Source organism: Cynoglossus semilaevis, chromosome 19, assembly GCF_000523025.1.
Source record: "Cynoglossus semilaevis isolate Cse_v1.0 chromosome 19, Cse_v1.0, whole genome shotgun sequence".
Lineage (NCBI taxonomy): Eukaryota > Metazoa > Chordata > Actinopteri > Pleuronectiformes > Cynoglossidae > Cynoglossus > Cynoglossus semilaevis.
The window spans coordinates 9,625,258-9,646,983 of NC_024325.1; the positions used below are offsets into that span (position 1 = coordinate 9,625,258).

Here is a 21,726-nt window from a genome sequence, read left to right on the forward strand (position 1 = left end):
TCCTGACCTCCGTCAGCTTCCCACGGTGACAGATGTCGTCATGTTGCGATCTCCATTCCCAGATCTGTTGGTACAACCCCACACAACACAGGTATTTACCTTTATCGGTGTTCTTTTGTGTGTTTAATATCTATCTATACATTCTTTTGCCACTCAAAATGGCAGACTACGAAACTATGGGTAGTAGCGTGACGTAATTGGAAAACTATCTATAACAAGAATAACAAATTCAGTACATAAATGTAATTTTTATTTATAAGTAAAGTGAATGATGAACACTCTGAAGACCAAGAGGATAGAAATGGACTCATTGCCAGGAGAGCAGATGTCTTCCTGTCAGCTTCTTGTTTCAACTGGACTTTTGCTGATCTCCTGCCATGGCGTTACTTGGGGCTGTCATCTCCTCAACCCGTCCATTCTACAAACATCTTCCAGTGAATTATCGACTCGTGGTCTGTAAGTAACAACAAATGCACATGCTGTTCTATTGTGGAGCTTGACATGGTAAACTGTTTTTGGTCACTATTCCCACAAGTGTTTTCTTTGGGGTGTGGAGGTTAAGAGGTTCTATTACCATTACTTATGTTTCCTACTCTTTCTAACATCTTAACTTATGTAGAATCACAAAATATGATTGTGAATGCTACATTTTAAAATAAGAATCAAATAATCCACTACATGTTTTCAATGACCAGAAGGTTTGAGAATCTCTCCATTAAAACAAACACCTTGATGAACCACATAAACGATGAAAAAAAAAGTATAATAGGGCAAATGTATTTCTTTATTTGGTACTTCTGATTCCTTCCTCTTGGTCGATTGTTCTTTATCATGCCTGACACTCTGTTCTATTTGAGATTTGTAGTGCAGGTGTTGATGTATAATAGATGGAAGCTGACTCAGAGCAGTGCCTTGTGGGAAGATGGAGGAGAGCTGTGCAGGACGAGCCACAGTTCTGATTGCTTCTTATTGAGCCCTGGAGCCCTTGGGATCTTGGTTATGAAGCTCTCAACATGTAGAAGCACTTTAGTGTGTTGTAGCCCTTTAATCTACATGATTTACCTCTAGTGTGTCAGCGCTTCCTATTTTCCCAAAAAGAAAAAAGCCCCTACTTTGATTTATGGTTACAGAACAAATTATGAATGTGGACTCTAGACTGTTAGGTGTCTTAGAAGAAATAAACTCTCATAAATAGGGGTCCATGCAACTGATGGCAGTGAGGTGGTACAATGTATGACTCATCTTTCTGCAATCTTTAATTTTTTATAAAATAAAGACTAAAGATGAGTCAGGAGGGGGCGACGTCACATGATTTAAATTGGCAGTAAGATAATGTTTATTGTGGACATCCAAACAGAATTAACATGACAATGTGCCAGTAATGTCAGGCTTTACTTGTAGTTTTCACCCTGGCCCTAAGCTTTCTGGTATATTAATTTTCCTCCTGTCCATCTTTATTTTTTTAAATATTGGTATATCTGTCACATCTGCCTCAGCCTACACACAAACACATCTGAGCCTCATCTCCTCTAAAGGCAGACCTGTGTTCAGTGATGACAGGAATTGATTTCCAATTTCCACCACGATGACTGCGTCATTTCCAGCGACTCAGACAATTTGGCCCACATTACCGAGGCAGCGGGCAGTTGTAGATCAGGGTGACAGCTGTCTTCACCTGAGCCCTGCTCTCTGAAATAGGTATAACAGCAGAGGAAGGAAAATCCATCCTGTCTTTTCATTTGTGATACCAGAACAAGCAATTGGTCATGCTCTTAAGAGATTCCCAGATCATCTTTTTTTAGTGGAAAAATCTCTCCACCTGTATGATACTCATTTTAAAGGAATATATCTGCATTGTGTGTAGATGTGGCATCTGTATGTTTGGATGTAAATCACCTGCGTTTAGGAATCTACACCTGTTGCATTTGCCGCAGGGACCTGCTGTACTACATTTTAAATCCAGTTGCTACAGAAACAAAGGGAAATTTAAAAACTGGTATTTTTCAGGCTGCACTCCTGGTTCCTTAAACAATGAATGACTGAAGACTGTTTAACACGTAGTAGTTGTTCACCTCTGTCGGTTTGGGGCGTCTTACTGACGTCTTACTAATGCTGTTGAGGTGAGTGTTAGTCATGTGTCAGCTGTTGTTAACTACTCACAGTGGTTAAACAGTTTTTTAGAGCTTATAATAGTCCAATCCATGCTCCAATGATGTTCTGTTTTGATAAATGGATTTATATTTGCCTGATATGAAGCTATCGAATAGTTAAATAGAAATAAAACACCAACTGTAACAGCTAGCAATTAAAGAATGGGCTTTCTACAGTTAGGAGAAGATGTTGTTGGTTTACTTTGCCAAAAGCTTTACATAATAATAAGTTTTGCACTGAGTACATGAGATGCTTTGGAGTCTGTAGCTACAATATGTTGTTTGCATTATTTAAAGCACAGCAGAAGCATATGTTTCTATTTCTCGTTAAGATTTTTGGTTCAACTGAAATCAATGTAACAGATGATGACTGCGAGTTTTAGTACATATGTAGAAACTACTCTATACCATAATGAGACGAGGGAGATGTGGTTCCCTCCCGGTAGGTCACTCGGAGAATGTGATATAATTAAACAAACCCCGTGATGGTTGTATCCATTTAAGAAAACTCATTACCTTTTATTTAACTGACAAAGGCTTTACAGTTAGTGGAGACGGGAATGCTTATTAACTGCAGACACTTTTTTATCCCTCTAAAGAAAGTGATAATATTAAAATTAAATGGCAGAATATTTTTTCTTTGATATTTTATTGTCATTACAAAAGGGTAGACAAATAAATGCAGTAGTGTTTGGAAGGAAAATAAAAATAATTTTATTTACGTCTGTTTTGATAAAAGCTTTTTATCCATGTAAATATGTAACATGGTCTGACGGAAAATTCTAAAATCTCCTTGTAACTGAAGCGTTTTACTGTTTTAGAGCCTCTAGTCTGTGATTAAACTGAGAGAGTTGAGGAAGGAAAAAATCAATAACTGAATTCATACACAGGATCATGTGGATATATGAGCTTTGTTGAACCCATCTCCCCTAAGGCAGGGAAAAACTGCAGTAAATTGCTATTTTTTTAATGCATGAAATGAGTCATCATTTAAATCCTCATTTAGCCAACAACCATTAAATCCCTACAGACTATGAATCTCATCTCTTGTAAAAATGTTGGTGTCAGTGGTTGGATTCATATTGGCAGATGTCTGAAAGGCTCTTAGCAGAGGAGGAAGCACAAAGAGTCAGTTCATATTAAAGTGGGACCACAGAGATGTTGGCTCTCTATATATTGAACTCTCAAAGAATGAAATGCTCAGAGCTCAACATTATTATCATTGTCACAAATAATGAGAATCACCAGTCTGATCAAAATTGCTCCTACTCTTTAGTTAATTTCAATTTTTTTCCCCACATTATTTTTTCTTTGTGAAGTTACTCTTTTAAAGTAATAAAATAGTGCATAACCTCAGAGCACAAATAATATAATGTTGACTAAAGCAATATACTGTACTTTTCACAGTGGGGTGACGATGAGTGGAAGATTAGAAAAAGTCACACTGAGTGTGTGTCAGTGTGTTTTTAATGACATCTAGTAAATTACAAACATGAGCTGCACGTTACATTGAAATATCATTAATAAATAAAAAAGAAAATGTTAGAAAATGTTAGAAGACTATCAAGCCGGTTTCTTCTACTGCTTGATATATCAGGGCTTTAGTGGTAAGTGATGGATGGATGGATGGATGGTTTAAAAATGAGCTATTGTTGTGTTTGCTTCTTGGATCTATGAAAAAATATTAAGGCAGCCATTTTTGAATTTGTATGTATGATGTTTCTGCATTGTCCCAATATAGAATAGGCTGTCAAAAAGGTGGGAAAATAAGACAGTAAAGGATGTCAACATGTTTGGGTGTTTCAACGTTCTAATTAAAGTCTGCTGGTGGCTCTCTGCCCGATACAGTGTTCTATAATGGAAGAGAAAACACTGTTCTCTCTCCCTGTTCCCCTTTAATCTGTGTATCTGTCATGCTACATCAGGGAGGCACGGCGTAGGAAGATGTAGCAGCTGAGCGAAACATGTAGCACATGAAGTGATTAGGCAGGGAACATGGCTCACCTTGTGTTATTCCTGCGTTGCTGGAGTTCTTTTTTTTCCAGCCGGAGCTGCAGAGCTTTGCTCCTGTTAAGTTTCACATTTGCATAGTGCACACACTGTACGAGCACGTGTGTGTGTGTGTGTGGAATGAAAATGGTAAAACATAGACGTTTAATAGGGAAATGTGCATGTCAAAACTATATCTCCACTTGTTTTTGATCTCCGAACGATTCTGTGCTGCAGCCTCCGACGTACTCTCCTCTTTGGTTTTGAAGTTGTGATTCGTGGAGACGGGAAGGAGATGCGAGTTGTTGTCAGAGCGTTGTACTGCTGATTGATGTGAACTCTAACTGGTGTGAGCTGTTCCTGGCAGCCTTTTCCTGTCAGGTCAGGTACAGGTGATGGATGACAAATTTCTCAAGAGCTGATTGACGGCTGTTTGACAGGTTTTATAAAACAAAATAGCTGTACTATATTTGTTATGGCGGAGAACGATGTCAGTGAACGAAAGAGAACATTTATCAGTCTTCTACCAGCCAACAAATGCATTTGGGTCACATCTTTCTGATTTCTTCCAGATTTAATTATACTTTATATATACTGTAAATTTACATTACATTACATATATGGTGGAATACACTTGATTTACAAATGCAAGTTATTATTATTATTATTATTATTATTATTATTATTATACAAAACAATCCCTAGGTTGAGAAGTATATCATAAGTGAAATTTCGGGTACAATATAAATTGACAGATTGTCTGGACAGTATATCATAAGTGAAATACAATATAAATTGACAGATTGTCTGGATGATATCTTATCAACTATTTTTCAGTTAACTAACTTCAGCCTCAGTGATGTTAAATGTCATGATTGTGTGGCTCCATTGTCTTTTTATATGAGAAAACTTACTGGACAGTTTATGTCTTTTCAGGCTGGGGGGTTGGGTTGGTTTGGAAAGGGGAAAGGAACCAATCCTAGCAGCTATTCAGTACTGTCATGTTAGATGTAGAAGAAAAAAATCAAAATTTTCTGTTCAGCATCAAAGCTGTTTGCGTAGCTTTTTACTCTGATTTTGCAGCTGTATCCACTCAATCTAACGCAGTTCACATCTGTCACTCCATTCAAGGTCATTTTGGAGCTATTCTCCTTCATTATCTTTGGCGAGTTGCAGATTGTAATGTTCTATCCAGGGCTTTGTGTCTTCTTAAGTTCTACATTTTGAAAACAAAGACAGCGCACATGAATGTGAGTGCAAGTCGACAGGAATAAAAGCAGATTTGTTGGAGGCTGTGGAGTGGCCTGTCAGTCACTGCTCAGCTCCATGCCTGTCATCATCTCAAGCCTAACTATTTCCCTCTGGCACCTGATTGCTTTTTATTACTTGCGGGTGCGCACACACACACACACACACACACCATATCCCCCGTGACGTCTGACAGCTTAGTTCAACTCTGGATCGCACATTGAGTTTCTGCCAGAAAGCAGCATTTTTGAAAGCAGTATTAGGAGAATGGGGGATGGAGTGGGCAGAGAGTAAAATCTATTAACTGTAGTAATTTGCCAGTCAAAGCTTTTTCATTCTTTCAACTAGACGGTACATAAATAAACACAGTCATGTGCCACTGAGTCCTAATAGGATATGACAGATCTATTGGGCTTAATTTATTAGCAATGATAATGCAAACCTACACTTCTCTGGCAGTCGGCATAGACAACGGAGCATAGACAGGAGAATGGAAAGTACACTATCAATAACAGAGATGGCTAAAGCTGTGGTTCTGATAAGATTCCCTCTGGGATCTGTGTTAAAAAAAACCCCCACAGATTTATAGAAAATAATAATTGTTTTTTACCTCTTGACCTCTGAATTCAAACTGGAGATGAGTTTCATGATAAGCTCTATTCTTCAGTCAGACCATTGGTTCTATGAATTTGTAATGCTTTTATTTTCTCTAAGGCTTTAGAGTGTACAATATAGCAAAATTGAACATTTGAATTGGTAATATTTTAGATGTTTTGTTTTTAAGCTGTATTTATCAAAGAGTCCTTCAAAAAATCATTTAGTAGTATTTGTTATAGGAGCTGCTTTAAATATAATAAACAAATAAAAAGCACCATTAAAGCACAATCACACACACAATCATGTGAATCTACACATAAACAAGAACAGTAGGAATGATTCAATTCAAAGGGAAGAAGGATACATGGCTGAATGCAGCCTGCCAAGTCATCTTGTGTGGCCCACAGGAGCTTAAAAAGCTCTTCATTGTCTTATATAAAAGTTCCTGCTGCTTCAGAGCATTGGAGTTGCTGATTATGCCCCTGGTGAAAATGAGTTTGAAACTCCTGATCTATGCTTTTATGGTTTTCTTTTCTTTTCTTGTATATGAAAGTACAAAGTATAGAGATAAAATTGCGCTGCAGGCCGTCATCTCAGTCTGTCAGTGTTGTTTTGTACTGACATCACTGTATTCTAATAGGCTGGGTTATTCTGTTCAAGGCCTTGAAATGTGTTTAAATCACAATACATTACATTCACTTGGTTACAATTTAAGTTAAGTAATTATGGAAAAACTGCACACTTTTTAAAGCCTATATGAATTTGACACCGTGTGAAACAGACGCCGTACAACGCTTGTTATTTTATACAGTAATCCCTGTGTAAAAAAATCTTGCTTATGTACTGAAGTCTATCTAATGTGTGGAGGCTACAGGTCACATGGTCCACTGGGGTCGTGCTGTATTATTTCGACAACAGCACAGAGGTCGCTGGGTGAAATAAGAACTGTTTTATTTGAAGTTCAGTGCTTTGAAGAGTAATCATACAACAGACACATTAGTTCTAAACTAATGGATAGTAACGAGCTGTAAAACATAAACCCCAGAAGAGACAGAGGCTTATTACATCATCGTCTTAATTACATTCAGTTTATTTGTCAGATTAGCTTAATTTGCCTCTTTGAGATGAAAACAAGACCAACAGATTCCAACGGTTATTAGCTCTAATTAGTCTTGTAAAGATGTTCAGTAATTTAATTATCCAAGGTGTAACTGTGAACACTGTGGATTTGTGTGTTGGTGTGTGCACAGTTTGGAGTTTGGAAAAGACACAGATGCTTGACAGACTGCGATTAAGATCTACATTAATAATACTGCACTATTTATGCATTTATAGAAAGCATAAAGATTGAAAACATTTTCACACAACACAAACATTTTCAAGAAGGTGTTTCTGAAATTTCTGCATCTGCATTCCTTCTTGACTTAGGAAACAACATGTTAATGCTTCTATATTTACAACGACGATTATATGATATAATATAATAGTTTGATTCTTAAACTACATTAACCATATAAATCAGTATTTTGTTGTTTTATGGCTAAAGCAAACGGCCCTAAGTGGAAGGATATACAGCCTTTAGTGAGGAATGGGGCTAAGAAAGAATGATCAGGTAGTATAACACAACACTGTGTATGACAAGAATGGCAGAGAGATAAATATAAAATATAAAAAATCAAATGATGCCAAACTGTTCCCTAAGTCTGGAAAATGGAGACATATTTAACACAACCATCACTGTCTCAACATTTAAACATAGCTGGGAGAATAATGCTGTAGTGATGTCCTAATCAATCTGAACCCTGACATCTGGTGGTGCTGACAGGTACCTGAAAACAAGGCCTTATGATATCGTACAAGATAAATTCTTGGACAGATAAATTCTAATAACAGAGCAATAAAAGTCTGATGAATTGGACAGATGATGGTAATTTTAGTCGATATATTGAATCTAATAACAGAGCAATAAAAGTCTGATTTCCTCATGTCCCTGAGCAGCAAGTGGTGTAGTTCTCAAATCCTCGTTCTGGTCTCTGCACACATCTGATTTGCTTTATTAAACGTGAAAATGGAGCTGTGTGGTGAGTGCAGATAAAGGCAGGTGTCGTGTTCCACAGTGAGGCTAAATTCAGATGTGTTTTCCTCTGTCAATAATGAATGAGAGAGAAGAATTTCACTCCCTTTTTTCGGCCGATAATTACATCCAGAGCCTTTTACTGTCATTAAGTCAAGGACCTGAAACCAGTTTCAGGCAGTTACCAGTTTCCATTAGTTGTTCTGATTGTGTCACTCTAAGCTGCTAATTGAAAGTTATCCCTTAGCCACTTTTCATCAGCAAAGATCCCACGCTGATGAACTGAATCTGATATAATTTTGCGCAAACAGAGCCCCGGTCACGGGAGACGAACATTTTCCCTCTCATTAAAGAGCACAGGAAAAATGATCTCCTCCAGTTTCCAGAGTGTATCTATCTTATATGATTTACTGCGTGTGTGCAGAGAACAATTTCTCTGTGTGATCCAGCGAGACTTGTATTTTTCTCTGCTCTCTGCTGCTGTAAGTGAGTCTAAAGAGACCTCTTTGATCCTGTCTCATTGCTCTCAATACTCCAGTCAGATTGGAATCACGAGGTCGACTATTTTAAGAACAAAGCTGTCATCATGCTGAACAAGTCAAGCTTAGAGTTGACTTTTGTTCTTTCTTCAATCCTGTTATAAGACAGTCTGCTTCAGAGTACAACAACCTGTACTTATATGCCGTTTTCACACGAACATCAACCGACCCTCTTGTTATAAGTATGGAGGTCAGTTCAGTAGTAGTTAAGGTGCAGTGAATACACTTTTGTAAGTAAGGCAGATCAGATTAGGTTTTTGTTCACGTACTTATGGAATGAAACCATAGCAGTTTTTATGGCTTAGCACCCGAATGCATTGATCTGGGATCGAAACCCTCATTTCGAGGTGAATTAGTGTGCATTACTTTGCAGAGTTTATTTTTACATGCTTGTAAAGAAAAACGGCAGAACATTTGCACATACAATACAGCAACATGTTAATAATTTAGGGACTAAACACTGTTGACAAAAGCTAAGAATTATTCGTGATTTTTTTTCTTTACTTGGATAATGGTTTTTACACAAAGACATTTGGGAAAATATAATTTTATCTTAATACTGCTTAAATGATGAATTAAGAATATTTACACTGGGGTAGGATTGACTTTTTGCTAATATTTACTCCGTCTATTCTTTTGGGATGATTTATCTACTAATGTCAGAAAAGTATGCTTACTTTTGTCCTTTTATTAATATTAGATGCACTTGCAATTATTTTAATTGATGGAACCACACGTGATTTAAGTTCCAGTCCTCTGTTGAGGTTAGTAGTATGCTGTATACAGGCCTATATAAAATATACATGTTATTGTTAAATATATAATTTTAATATTAAGTTGGCATGTAATGTTTACTATGTGCTAATAGTTTGCCACTAATCCATTTATTTAAAAATATACATAACATGTGACCACTTTTAAATTCAAGGATTCGAAATGTTTAACTTATTAACTAAATTCAATTATAGACTGAATTATTGCTAAGAATATTATGCAGAAGCGATAGCTCCAGGATAGCCTCACAGCATGTTAGCAATCAGCATCAATAACAGATTAGTAGTTGATACACTTGAATTTCTTCCTCTTTAATGGCAATAATATTTTATATTAAAGGAACTCAACACAGGAAATGGCTGCAGGGTTTACAGCCTGAACAAAGTGCTGGAAGATCTGTGGACCTGCAGTCAACAGTAATTGTCTCTTAAAGACTCTTGGCACCACAATAAACTTTTATTGTGCAGTCTGACATTGAGTTAACTGGCGGCCAGTTCCTCAGTGCCAGTGTCAAAGGTCGCAGGAAAAGCGATTTGAGCTTAAAAAAGGTTTTGTGCTGAAAGCCACCTACAGGTGTACTCATAAATAACATTGTATGACATGTAAAGAAGATGTATGTTATGGCTCCTCATGGATGGACAGACCACTTGACGAGAGAGGAGAGAAAAGTCTGATTTATATCATTCATCCCACTATCTGCCACATCCTCTCTTCACATGGGGGCAGTGTTGCACCACCTGTCCCACTTTTCCCCCCTCCACTCTCATTATCTCCAGCTTCCTCTCCGGCTCTGTGACTTGTTGATGTTTTCATCTACCTCTGCTCCAGCCTCTGCAGCAGCTATCATTTTCTCATCTCATTATGTCACTGATTAAAAAGAAACCCTACAACAGAGGGATCGCGAATTAAACCCACACCTCTGAGCACCATGTGAAGTGTGGCACATTATTGCACATATACTTGTTGAAACCAGAGTGTATAATAGAGCGAAGACACACTGAGAGTAATTACCGGTGTTATTTGATTTTAATCAGCGAGGTAGAAGTGTGAAAAAATACTATAAGCATCGCAAAAGTTAGAATTTTCTTTTTTGCCTTCATGAGAGATTTAATTGGACGATAAATCTTATTTTATATTTGTGGTGATAAGATAGGAAACAACTATTTTAGAAGTAATATATGTCTCATTTGTGTGTAATTATTCAGAATATTATTGCAGTCAAATGTACAACTTAGTTTCTGTTCTAGGTAAACCCTTCTTAAGAATAACAGAATATTTTTTAAAGACACTACTATGATTAAAAGCATTGGTTTCGAAGGGTTTTGACGCAGCCCACCTTTGTAGGCAGGATCCTTGTAAATAGTCAAATCTGGTAGCTTCACAACTCGGCTGAACTTCATCTGAAACACCATCATTACTACAGATAGAGATGAGAGCTGGAGGATTGGCAAACAGGTTGCTATGGTTGCAGTTTAAACCCTGTTGAACCTGGACTTTTACATTTTAGCTGAATCCAATTACTTATTCATTTTATTTTTTGCATAATCATTTTAAAAGCAGACTGTTGTCATTAAACGGCTTCGTTATTGTGGGGAAATGTACGGCCATGTAAAAAATGTACCACTGGTGTGAGGCAGTGTCTAAAGTCTAATTTAGTTCCCATCACAGCAGGTTTCTTTTCTACCTGCTTCACATTAGTGTTGATGTGTGAGCTGGTGCTGTGTTTGTCTTTCCCTCTGTCTGTCTGAGCTCACCAGCAGCCTGACAGCAGTCATTTCAGGACAACTGCAGCATGAGGAGATGGGAACACAGTGCCAGTGGGCGGAGGGCGTTTTTTTTTCATTAAACATGACCCTAGTGCTCCGTGGAAGTAGCAGTTCATGTACGGACAGCATGTAGATTTATTTTGTCAGTGCTGCAGGGAGAGAGATGGAAACAAATTGATTTTTTTGTTTTTTTCAAAAAAAGAAAAAAACCTTAGCTGGCATGGTTGAACATCCAGATCCTAATAAGAAACTGGATGTTTGCTAAATGCACTCAGCAATAGTTCTTATTAAATATTCTCTGTAAGTTTTACCCAGACTGTGATTAACTTTTCTTGACATATGTTTATAAATTATTTTTTACCAAAGGAAAACATCTACAAACATTTTTAGCCAGGAGTTTCTTCTTTTAAATCCAGTAATTTACTGTATAAAAAGAGAGTAATATATAACAGATTTTAAAAGTCTGTATTTTCAGAATAGGTATCTCAAAAGATTAGGGAATATATACAATACTACTCATTTACTGTTTACAAATATACCCAAAAATAAAGATGGACACTGTATACTGTATACATGTATACATCATATCCTAAAACCCAAATTCATTCAGGCTTGAGGACCAGTGTGACACACTTTTTTTTTTCTCTTGTAATAATTACATTTGGTGGCATCACATCTGGCTGACTGCATCGCTGCTCTTAGTTTGTTTTGTTTTTTTAATGGTAGCCCATAGGCCACATCTGGGACACATGACTGATAGTGTAGGATGATAAACAATGCTTGGCTAACGTTGACACTCGATCAAATATAGAGCTTTAACTTGGACATTTTAGAACATTTCTTACCTTTTGTGGCAAGACTTTGCAAACCTTTTTCACAAAGTTTGGATCTTTTGAACATTACATTATAATTACATTTGCGTGAACTTATTAACTCACATACACCACCTACAATCATTACACCAGATATAGGCTTGGTCTGCGGTTCAGACTGTCTTGGCATGCGGTTCTGATGGGTTTAGCTCCTTCACCTCCTAGACTAAGCCCGTCCCCGTTCTTTACTTCACTTTTCCTGAATGAACAGACCCACAGAGTATGTTATAAAAGAAAGATACAGTGGATTGAGCAGTGCTGAAGAAAGACAGACTTTCTAAAGGCCAGGATCATAGTACTGGGGATAAAATTAAGACTTGGCTTGGAGACTTTATATTTGAGAAATTTATGTCTGGCAGTAAAGAAAGAAAAAAAAACCTTGAAGCGTCGACTCCTTCTCTTTTCCCTTTCATCTTTGTCTTTCTGAACCCCAACATTCCAGTGGTGGAAAGTCACTGGTTGATCTTATTTCCTTCTATTTTCTGCTCAGACATGAAGACAAACACATGAAGCATGTTTCTCATTTAAAGGCAATTTAATCCAACCACTCTCCTCCAGGACTGTGCCTGTTCTTATCCTTTGACCATAACAATATTAACACAGTCAAACTAAATTCTATCATTTGGCTGTAAGTATTTTTGATACATTGAATTTGGATATGAGTATTTAAGTTATTAAGAAAGTGACATTGAGATTATTATAATCAGAATAAAGATATTTCCATGCTATGGTTTTTCTCATAGTATTCAGGTACTACTGCATACACAGTATTTAATACAGTTATGCCACTATATTTTAAAATGGTGACAGTTTTGGGGCTGCCAAAATTAAAGGATTAATTGTAATAATTAAAATGAGAAATAAATCAGATTTAATTTTTGAATAAATTGTTAGAATGATGGGCACTGTATATTTATCATCATCAACTCTACTTATCAATTGTGCACAATTGATGCACATGTCAACAATTGCATGCAATCAAGAAGTCTATGACTGAAAAGCTGACTGATAAATATATGGATAAAAAAACCATCTTTAATTTATGTTTAAAGAGAGTTAAAAGTAATTTCCTTTGGGACCGAGGACCCTAGAACCTTTGATATAAAGGTGAGAGAACCAACTGGTGATCCGTCCATGATCCACACTGCAGTTTGTGAACAAACGGCAGGATTTAGTGAGTCTGTTTAATGAGCACAATCATTACTGCGCTAATCATTGTTTGATCGCCCACTTCACTCACTTACTTTGCACTTAATCCTCTCTATTTAAAGTATTCAAGAGGGGAATTTAACCCTCCCTCCCACTTTGGTAGGGCAGGAGGATTCACTCTGTTCCTTGGAACAGAGCCTGCAGTGTTGACTATAGACATGGGTGAAATGTGACTGCAGGTGTCTCCGCAGGTGAGGATTAAGTAGTGTCATGAAACAGCCTGAGGCTGTGAAGGAAGTGTGAAGGTTGTTTCAGTGTTAACCATGCGACCGTAGCATCGTGAGGAGCGACAGATCACTTCAGCCTGGTTATTTGAATAGTAGCTGGACAGCCCTGAGCTACAGTGTAGAAAGGGTCATTCTAACTGATCTGTTCTTACATTTACTCTTGTTGTAAATTTTATTTTATTTTTCAATAAATTATTTTTTGTCTCTATGTGGCTTTGTAACAGACCCCTGCCTGGCGTGCACACTGCCCTCCTCTGTTGTATTTTGGTATTGTCTCCTGCTCCCTCCAACCTGAAAGACATTTAACGATAGATGACATTAAAAATGAATAACTTGAAACTAAATGTTACTGTTAACAGACTCTGTTTGTAGGCCATGTATCAAAATGGTGCACGACTTAAATTTTGTTGTAATATCATTCCAGGAGAACAGCTCCACACATCAGCGGCACTGAGACTTATATTATCCAGAAAATGGAATATTATCTTCAGGCTGTCCTAGTATGATTTCCCATTCACTTTTATGTGTTTGAGATTGAGTGTATTTTCTGGGACCTAGCGGGCAATTGCTACTCTCTTGGGCTGAGTTACACAAGCACTACTTTTTTTGTGAGGACAGATCTTGACCAAATTACAGGATTAGATTTATCTAAAACAATAATGTTGTGCAAGTGCACTCAACACATTAACCAGAACAATCCACTCTGACCGCCGGCAGACCAGGAGCGCCACGTGCTCTGTTTATGGATAATTTCTGCCTGTTTCAGGACAGTTTAAAATGTGCATAATTAAAATATGCCACTGCTGAAGAGAAAAATACTTTTAATGCCGCAACACTCCAGACAATAGTAGCACAATAGTCAGCCTGCGTTATCACTGTTTAAACCCTGGGTCGTTAATCATCGGAATTTCTTTTTCCATGGCAACCATGCGTTTGTTCTGCCCAGTGAGAGGTCCTAAAAGGATAAATGATAGCAATTACTGGATAAATGTTATTTACATCAAGTGCTTGTCAATATGTGTGAAACTATAATGTAAATTAAAGTCAAGGTTTCTTTAAGAAGTCATCGACAGGCAAATCAGTGAGTCAAATAGGTCAGGAAACACCTGATTTGTTCAGATCTTAATGGAAATATAGTCAAAACATTAAAAATGAATAACCAATTTAATTTCCATTAATCACTAAATATCATATTTGTATATTTGTGTTTTTTAATGACTATTTTATTATCATATCAAATGTTAAATTATTAAATTAAATGATTAATTATTTTTTAAATTATTATGATGTTGAATTAATAAAACATTGTTTAACATCACATACAGGAAACCCAATCAAGTTTTGATCAATATTTGCCCACACCTTTAAAGAACGTTTTGTCATTAGCATTAAATGACGTTAAAGCAATACATTTTCTATTCTCTGTACAATCGATTTGTTTTCCAAGCGTTCCCTGACTTGTGGGTTGACCTATAGCTTTTGATGTGAATGCCCTTTATTGCTGAACTTAAAAGAAAAAAAAAAGTATTTTTACTTTAATCTGTAATGGCGGATGCCTCTGCAACTATTCATTTGTGTGACATTTATAGCATGAAGATAAGGTTGTTTTTGTTAGGTCTGTCCGTCGACCTTCCCTCCTGCCTGGGGCTGTTGTGTTGACAGTGCGTTCACACTCACCTGTGTTTTGTTCATAAGTCTCACTGGTGTCACTTGGTGCCCTGTGTTTATACCTCTCTCCTTCACTCAGGCCTCGTTGGTTCATTTGGTCAGTGTCTATTCTTTGTGACCCTTCGTTGTGCTTCACCTGCTTGTTCCTGTGAATTTTAAACTATTTTAAGTTAAGTCATCTTTTTTTAATAAATTGCTGCTATTGATTCAAACAATATTGCTAGAATGGAGGCAGTACAACATAATAGAAAGGTGAATAATACCATTATACAAGTGTAGGTGACAACCTTATTTCCCTCTGTCTGGATGTGCTTTCCTTCACCTAAAAACACCTTAACAATACTTTGTGTTCTGTTTTTCATCCCACCTGCAAAGAGCTACATCTCAATGTCCTGCTTGTGGTCACTGTCATGACAACCACAGAAATGTCTTTATGATCTTTATTGTTACTGAAACTCTCAGCGTCTGAGACTGTAGACTTGAGTCATCCAAGCTTACAATGAGTAATTTGAGGGAAAGGGCTTTTGGTCATAAAAAAATAAAGTATAGTATTCTGGCAGTGTCTGTTTATACGTTGAGAATCTGAGTATTCATTTTGAAATAAGTTCATTGTTGTTTGTGATATGATACTTCACAGCAGCGCTGTCAAACTCATTTTCACCAGGTGCCACTTCTGCATTATATATTAAAAAAAAAAAAGTGGGTGAGTTTTTTTCATATTTACTGAGTGAAACACATACAATAACATCTCAAAAGTACATTTCACCAAGTTAAAAATACTGTATTATTATTCAAACACATTTAAAGGCCAAAAACACGATGATGTTTTGATGAGTTGCATTAAAAACTATGACAACAACCTTGACTATTATTGGACAATTAAATGCTTTTTAAACTCCTGTGGGCCACACAATGTGACTTTGGCGGTCTTCATTTGGCCTGCTGGCCTTGAGTTTGACACATGCTTTATAGATTAGCCATTAGACATTAGTATTTGTACTAATAAATGAAAACTAACAATAGTATTTGTACTAATAAATGAAAACTAAGCCATTGAGGCTTAGTTTTCATTCGTAATGAATGTCTTCTGTAGCGTTACACACAACTACTACAGTAAAAGAGCAGTATTGTACACACTAATTATCACTCTTCTACGACCCACACAGGTCTGATAACAACAGCAACTCTGCACAAGATGGCCGCATAATCTTCCAACAAGAACGACTTCGGAGCTGAGACAGAGGTCTTGATGAAGAAGGGCACTCTGAGAGTGGACTGACCTTCCCCTGACCACCCGCTCTGGTTTTTACAGACCTTTTGCAGAGGTAAGTGAGGAAAGCAATATTTCCTAGCTGGAGCAGACATGAGTGATGAATGGTAAAGATGGTGCTGATAGAGGGTAATGATTGTGTTCCTTTCTTCTCCCTGTCTCACTGAGCCTGAGTCTGGGTTAATGGGAGTCGGGTCAAAGGAGGCCAGTGTGATACTGTTATACTCTGGTCTTCCTCCTGGAAGGAATACATTCTGACAGTCTGGTCACAGAACTTTCTGCTGTGATGCAGGTCAGGAAAGGTCACCTTAGTGAGACAACAGACAATTAACCTTTGACTTTTTAACTATGGGAGCCACCTATATCTTTGTCTTTTTTGTAGCATTTTTGAGTTATTGAAATATATAGTACATATATAAAATACATGCTTGCAGGTGTATACAGTTAAATACAGTTTGTGGATATTGTCCTTATAGAAGATGTAGAAGACCATTACTAAAATCACATATCTGCAAATGTGCTGCTAGAAAATGTCTACGTAGGCTAAGAGAGCAGTCGACTCCCAGTTACAGTGGTAACTCACCAGAAACTCAGCCCTCATTCTGCTGAGCAGGGAGGTTGTGGAAATCTACATTTTCACCACACCAGCATGTTGAGCACTTTTCCGTTGTCTTGTGCCGTTAAGAAAACAATTACTACAGCCTCCATAACTCTGCTGGGCCCAACAGCAGCAGTCACAGCTGCCATATGGTGTCTGTTGAAACTGTACAGTCTCTGAACAAAACATTTATGCTCACCCTCAGGCATTATATCATCCTGAGTCCTCTATCCGTACACAGAACAACACTGGCTGCTGAGTCTAGACAACAATTATAGGAATATTTGAATGTTCCCATATTATAATTTAAACGCGTGAAACAAAACATGTAGGTGCAACATTAATCCATGTTACTGCTAACTCAGATTTGTGTGTGAATGTTATTATGTAACCTCTGTTCTCTGTTTTATTTGTCTGTGCTGCCAAACAGTTATATACTTAAATCTGCCGCTCTATATTTTCTAAGTGACACATTTTGAAACCAAGCCACTGCTTTATGACTGGGGTTGTTCTCCTGGCAAGGCTCGTGATGTAGTTTGTTTTTCAAACATCTCACTCAGTGGAGGATGAAGGACTGCACCGCGCGGCCGTGAGCTTTTATCACTCCACTTTGTCGCTCTGCAATAGATGCCATAAAAATATAAGTAGATCCGTCGTTCTAGTCCTTAAAGGCACCTAATGTGCATTAAGCGTCAAAGTTTCTTTTTTTTTTTTTAAGCTAATGGAAAATCAACCCAAGCAAGCTGGGAGTCTTTGTGTCAGAACAACCTGGGAGTCTTCTCTCCATCTGTTCAGATCAGTCTCATTAAGTCGAACACGCGGCCCACTGCTCCTCCACGCTGCTCTCTCCTTATCTTTCATAGTCTACTGCTGTCCTGGGGCAACTGTTACATGAAGCCTAACCTTGTAGAAAATGACATTAGATAATGCACAACTAATATGATGTCTGGAGGACAAGTGTCGTCCTGTCAGGTAAACCCGGTTGAATGCACAATCAAATACAATGGTGGACATTTAATTTCAATTTGTTTATAGTTTATGGCTTTTGTGAAAATGATTTATAAGTTGGCAGTGGCAGAAAATCATTTTAAAACATATATATATATATATATATATATATATAATTTGTGTTTTGTGTGAACATGGGAATAAGAGAACATTTTTTTAATCCTCTTATTTCTATTCTGTAATATTGTGATTTAATTACGTTTTTGTACAGTGTCCGAGCTTTTAGAAGCACATGTAGAACCACATATATTTACCATGTATGATGCTTTGAGCCTTCCGTTAGAAATTCACTCTTAATGAACACATTTAATTTCAAATGTAAAGGGAAAATCTAAATGAATACATGTGATATTTTTTTGCAGAACTTACTTGTGTCTGAAAGGCCCAGATCTGACTACATGTCAGGTTTTTATAAATGTACAGAAGGAGTTTCTTGCGGAAACTAGTTTATTTCACAGTGTCCACACATAAAAGACAAATGAAAACAGCAGGAGACACAGAAGAGTCAGGTCACTGGAGCAAATACAACTTGACCAGAATCAAGAGATTCATGGAGATTTATCTGTAGCGAGAACACGGAGCTGATGAACGGTCCTAGGACCAAACGCGGCGGGGGTTTGTTATGAATGAGTCCCAGGTGTGCTGCGAGGCCAACAGCTGGAGAAGTAGGTCAGACGCACCTCTATTGTATACCTGCCACATGTGGTCCACAATAGAGAGGCTGGAGAGAAGGAGGAACAGCTAAGATCATAACATGAATGCAGAACATTGGCTCAGGGTGGAAGGGTTTCATAAAGTTATACAGGGAACAGTCAAAAAAGTTCTAACTTGGAAACACTCTTTATTAATGAATGTCCACCATTTAAATTCAAACACTGCTGCAAGCCGGGTTTTCATCAGAGCATTTCTTTAGAATTTAGAATTCTCAACTGACTCATCATTTGTTGTTTTTCTTTTAGAAAAGGGAAAATACTTTTTGCAGAGCTTAAATCATTCTAACGGGATACCATTTAGGTTTGGTTTAGATTGTGATGTTTCAGGTATGAAAATCTGACACATCATTATTGAAACTTTAATGCTGCATCATGAATGAGCAACATCAAAAATAAAGATCATGAATATAGCCTTTAAAATAATTACACTTAATGGATTTTCTAGAAAACATTTTTTGTTTAACAATTGTTATTTGGTTTGATTTAGTTTTATTGCTGACCTAACCTTCTTACAGTGTGAGTTGAAAACATCTGAAAACAAACAGTGAATAAAGCTTTTATATAAAAGAGCCTGAATGAAAAACCATTCAGGTTTTTTTTTCTAAAGGAGCAACATAACACAGTGTAACAGATGTGGCCAGAGTGAGGCTAATATCCACTGAATGCTGTTGCACTTTGGGTAATGTAAAGTAGCTTGACATTTAAGGAGCAGGGGCTGCATGTAATTGGAGCTTTGGCCTTTCAGTGCCTCCTCGTCTCCCACTCTGTCAGGATAAAGCCAATAGAGCCCCTCGCTGAAAAATGCAGAGTCTACAAAATGAACCAAGAGCCAGGGAAAATGTGTTATATTAACTCTCCTATAGGGCAGGAAACCCCCCCCCCTCCCCCCAAAATGGCCTTTTTACAAAACAGAATTTCTTGAGAAAATATTTTTTTAATTTTTTTATGTAAGGTTGGAGTTGAAGTTGAAAATCTGCTTTATGGAAATCAGTATCCATCCATCCATCCATCCATCCATCCATTTGTCCATCCATCCATCCATCCACCTGGACCTGAAAGTCACCCTTCTTAAATACCCCCTTGTTCAGACTTGGTTTACCTCTGTACTGTTTAATTTCTCATCAAACAAAGTTAAAAACATAAATGTAATTTCAGCGACATCATAAAAAGGCTATAAACTGACAGCAAATGGCATATTCATATGTGAGCCTGGCCATAAAATGAGGAGAATTAATTACCCCCTCTCTCTGAGATGAAAGGGTAAAAGAGGATTTAGTGCCTCAATGAGTAATGTGATATAAAACTGCCTGTCTGCAGGCTACTGCTGCTTATAGGCCGTCCTCACAGGTGTGCCTCAGCCAAGTCAGCAAATCAGACAGAGATTATGAAGGCACTCCGAAATAATCATTTAACTGATGACACTGTACAGCAGAGGCCAGTGATCGCTGCTGAGGAACACATTTGAAGCTGTAGAGCCGTGGTTTTCAAAGTGTGGCCTGCAGCCCCCTAGAGGAGTTGTTGGGGGGGAGGACCCTGTTCTAGAGTACTCTTTAAATTTATTGAAACAATAAATTTGTATTATACGTTGATGCAATTAAATGACAGGACAGTACAAGAAAATACATTTGTTTGCAACCAAATCAAGTACACAGCAGAGTACTCTGTGGCTATTGGCAGGTACAGTGTTGTAAAAACTGCTCATATATCAGTGAGTCAGCAGGTGGAGCTGCCTGTGAGACCACAGGTAAATCCATGACCGAAGAGGCCTTTCATCAGAGACCAGAGTCCAAAACACACAGAGATTTCCTCCATTTGTTTCAGTAGGAGATGATGACCCTGTAATTTTACCCTTATGGTCCGGAGCAGCCCACCCAATTACCCTTTATACACTCTACGGACAGACTCCTTTTGCTGGGGACGATCCTTTCCAATTCCCTGTGTCTGTCAGCGTGAACTGAGGTCCCTGGTGGATGGCCCCGGTGTGGCAGTCAAACAACTGTCATATCAAATTAGCTGCTACTATGTAATGCCAATAATACACAGACTGCTCCCCGTGGGCTGTCACTGCAGTGAGGACAGAGAGAGGCAGGTGGGAGGACAGTGTTCTTCTGAGGACTGTAATAAGATGTTCTTCATACGTCTGTAGCTGTCACTCTGCTACACCTCTTCACAACCACATCAAACTGCCATTGGCCTATATATTAAAACAACAGGGGCCGGAGACCTTGTGACAGAATCAATAGTGCCCCCTCTTGGCTAACGACTTAATCACCTGTAGTGGCTGGTCCGACAAAATAAAAGCCTACTGTGCTGACCTTGCACTTTTTCTTCCTCACTCAGATCGAGGTAACGCCAATGAGCCATGGTTCATTCAGGTTCAGTGGCCCACTTTTCATCTGTTGTGTTTACGTTTGGCCCACTTTTCATCTGTTGTGTTTACAGTAAGTACAGTCGAAGACATGATAAGTGCGTCCGTCCAATTCCACTAAGACACTGTTGGTCTGAAGAACGTTTGAGTCACCAATAGTTGGTCAATGATTTTGTTCGAGTCACGTAAGAAATTCAGTTGAGGCTGTTGTCAGTACTACTCAGGACCAGTACTGGTTCATTGTCTGTGTTAAACTCTCTGGTGTGCTATGGCTGACAGTGAGAAAAAAATGACTGCAGGGGAAAATCAATGCATTTGCAGTGTTCTGAGAGTAGTGCTGTTTTTTCACTTGACTGCCTTTTTGGAAAAAACCTCAATCTAATCTCTCTTTGTTTTCAGAGCAGGTTTAAAGAAGATTGCTGCTGAGCTGACATTTTACTTTGTGGAGGGCAAAATGGATAAGGTATTCATTATATATATACAGTTTATACATATTTAAAAACTATATATATTTAAGGCTGTCAAGTGATCACATTGAATTATTTAAACTGATTAATAACATGGTAGATTTTGTTTCATCACAATTAGCCGTGATTGTAATTATTCATGACAAAAAAAAAACAATTTTTTGTGTATATTCCTCGAACAGAAGGACA

At 37.8% G+C, this 21,726-nt stretch overlaps 1 long non-coding RNA gene across 1 annotated transcript; it reads left to right on the forward strand.

Moving 5' to 3' along the window:
- On the forward strand, positions 1-17,208 carry LOC112488584 (uncharacterized). Its single transcript, XR_003052802.1, has 3 exons — positions 1-91; positions 261-456; positions 16,280-17,208. It is a non-coding gene; the product is annotated as an uncharacterized LOC112488584 (long non-coding RNA).
- Positions 17,209-21,726: the final 4,518 nt, after the last annotated feature.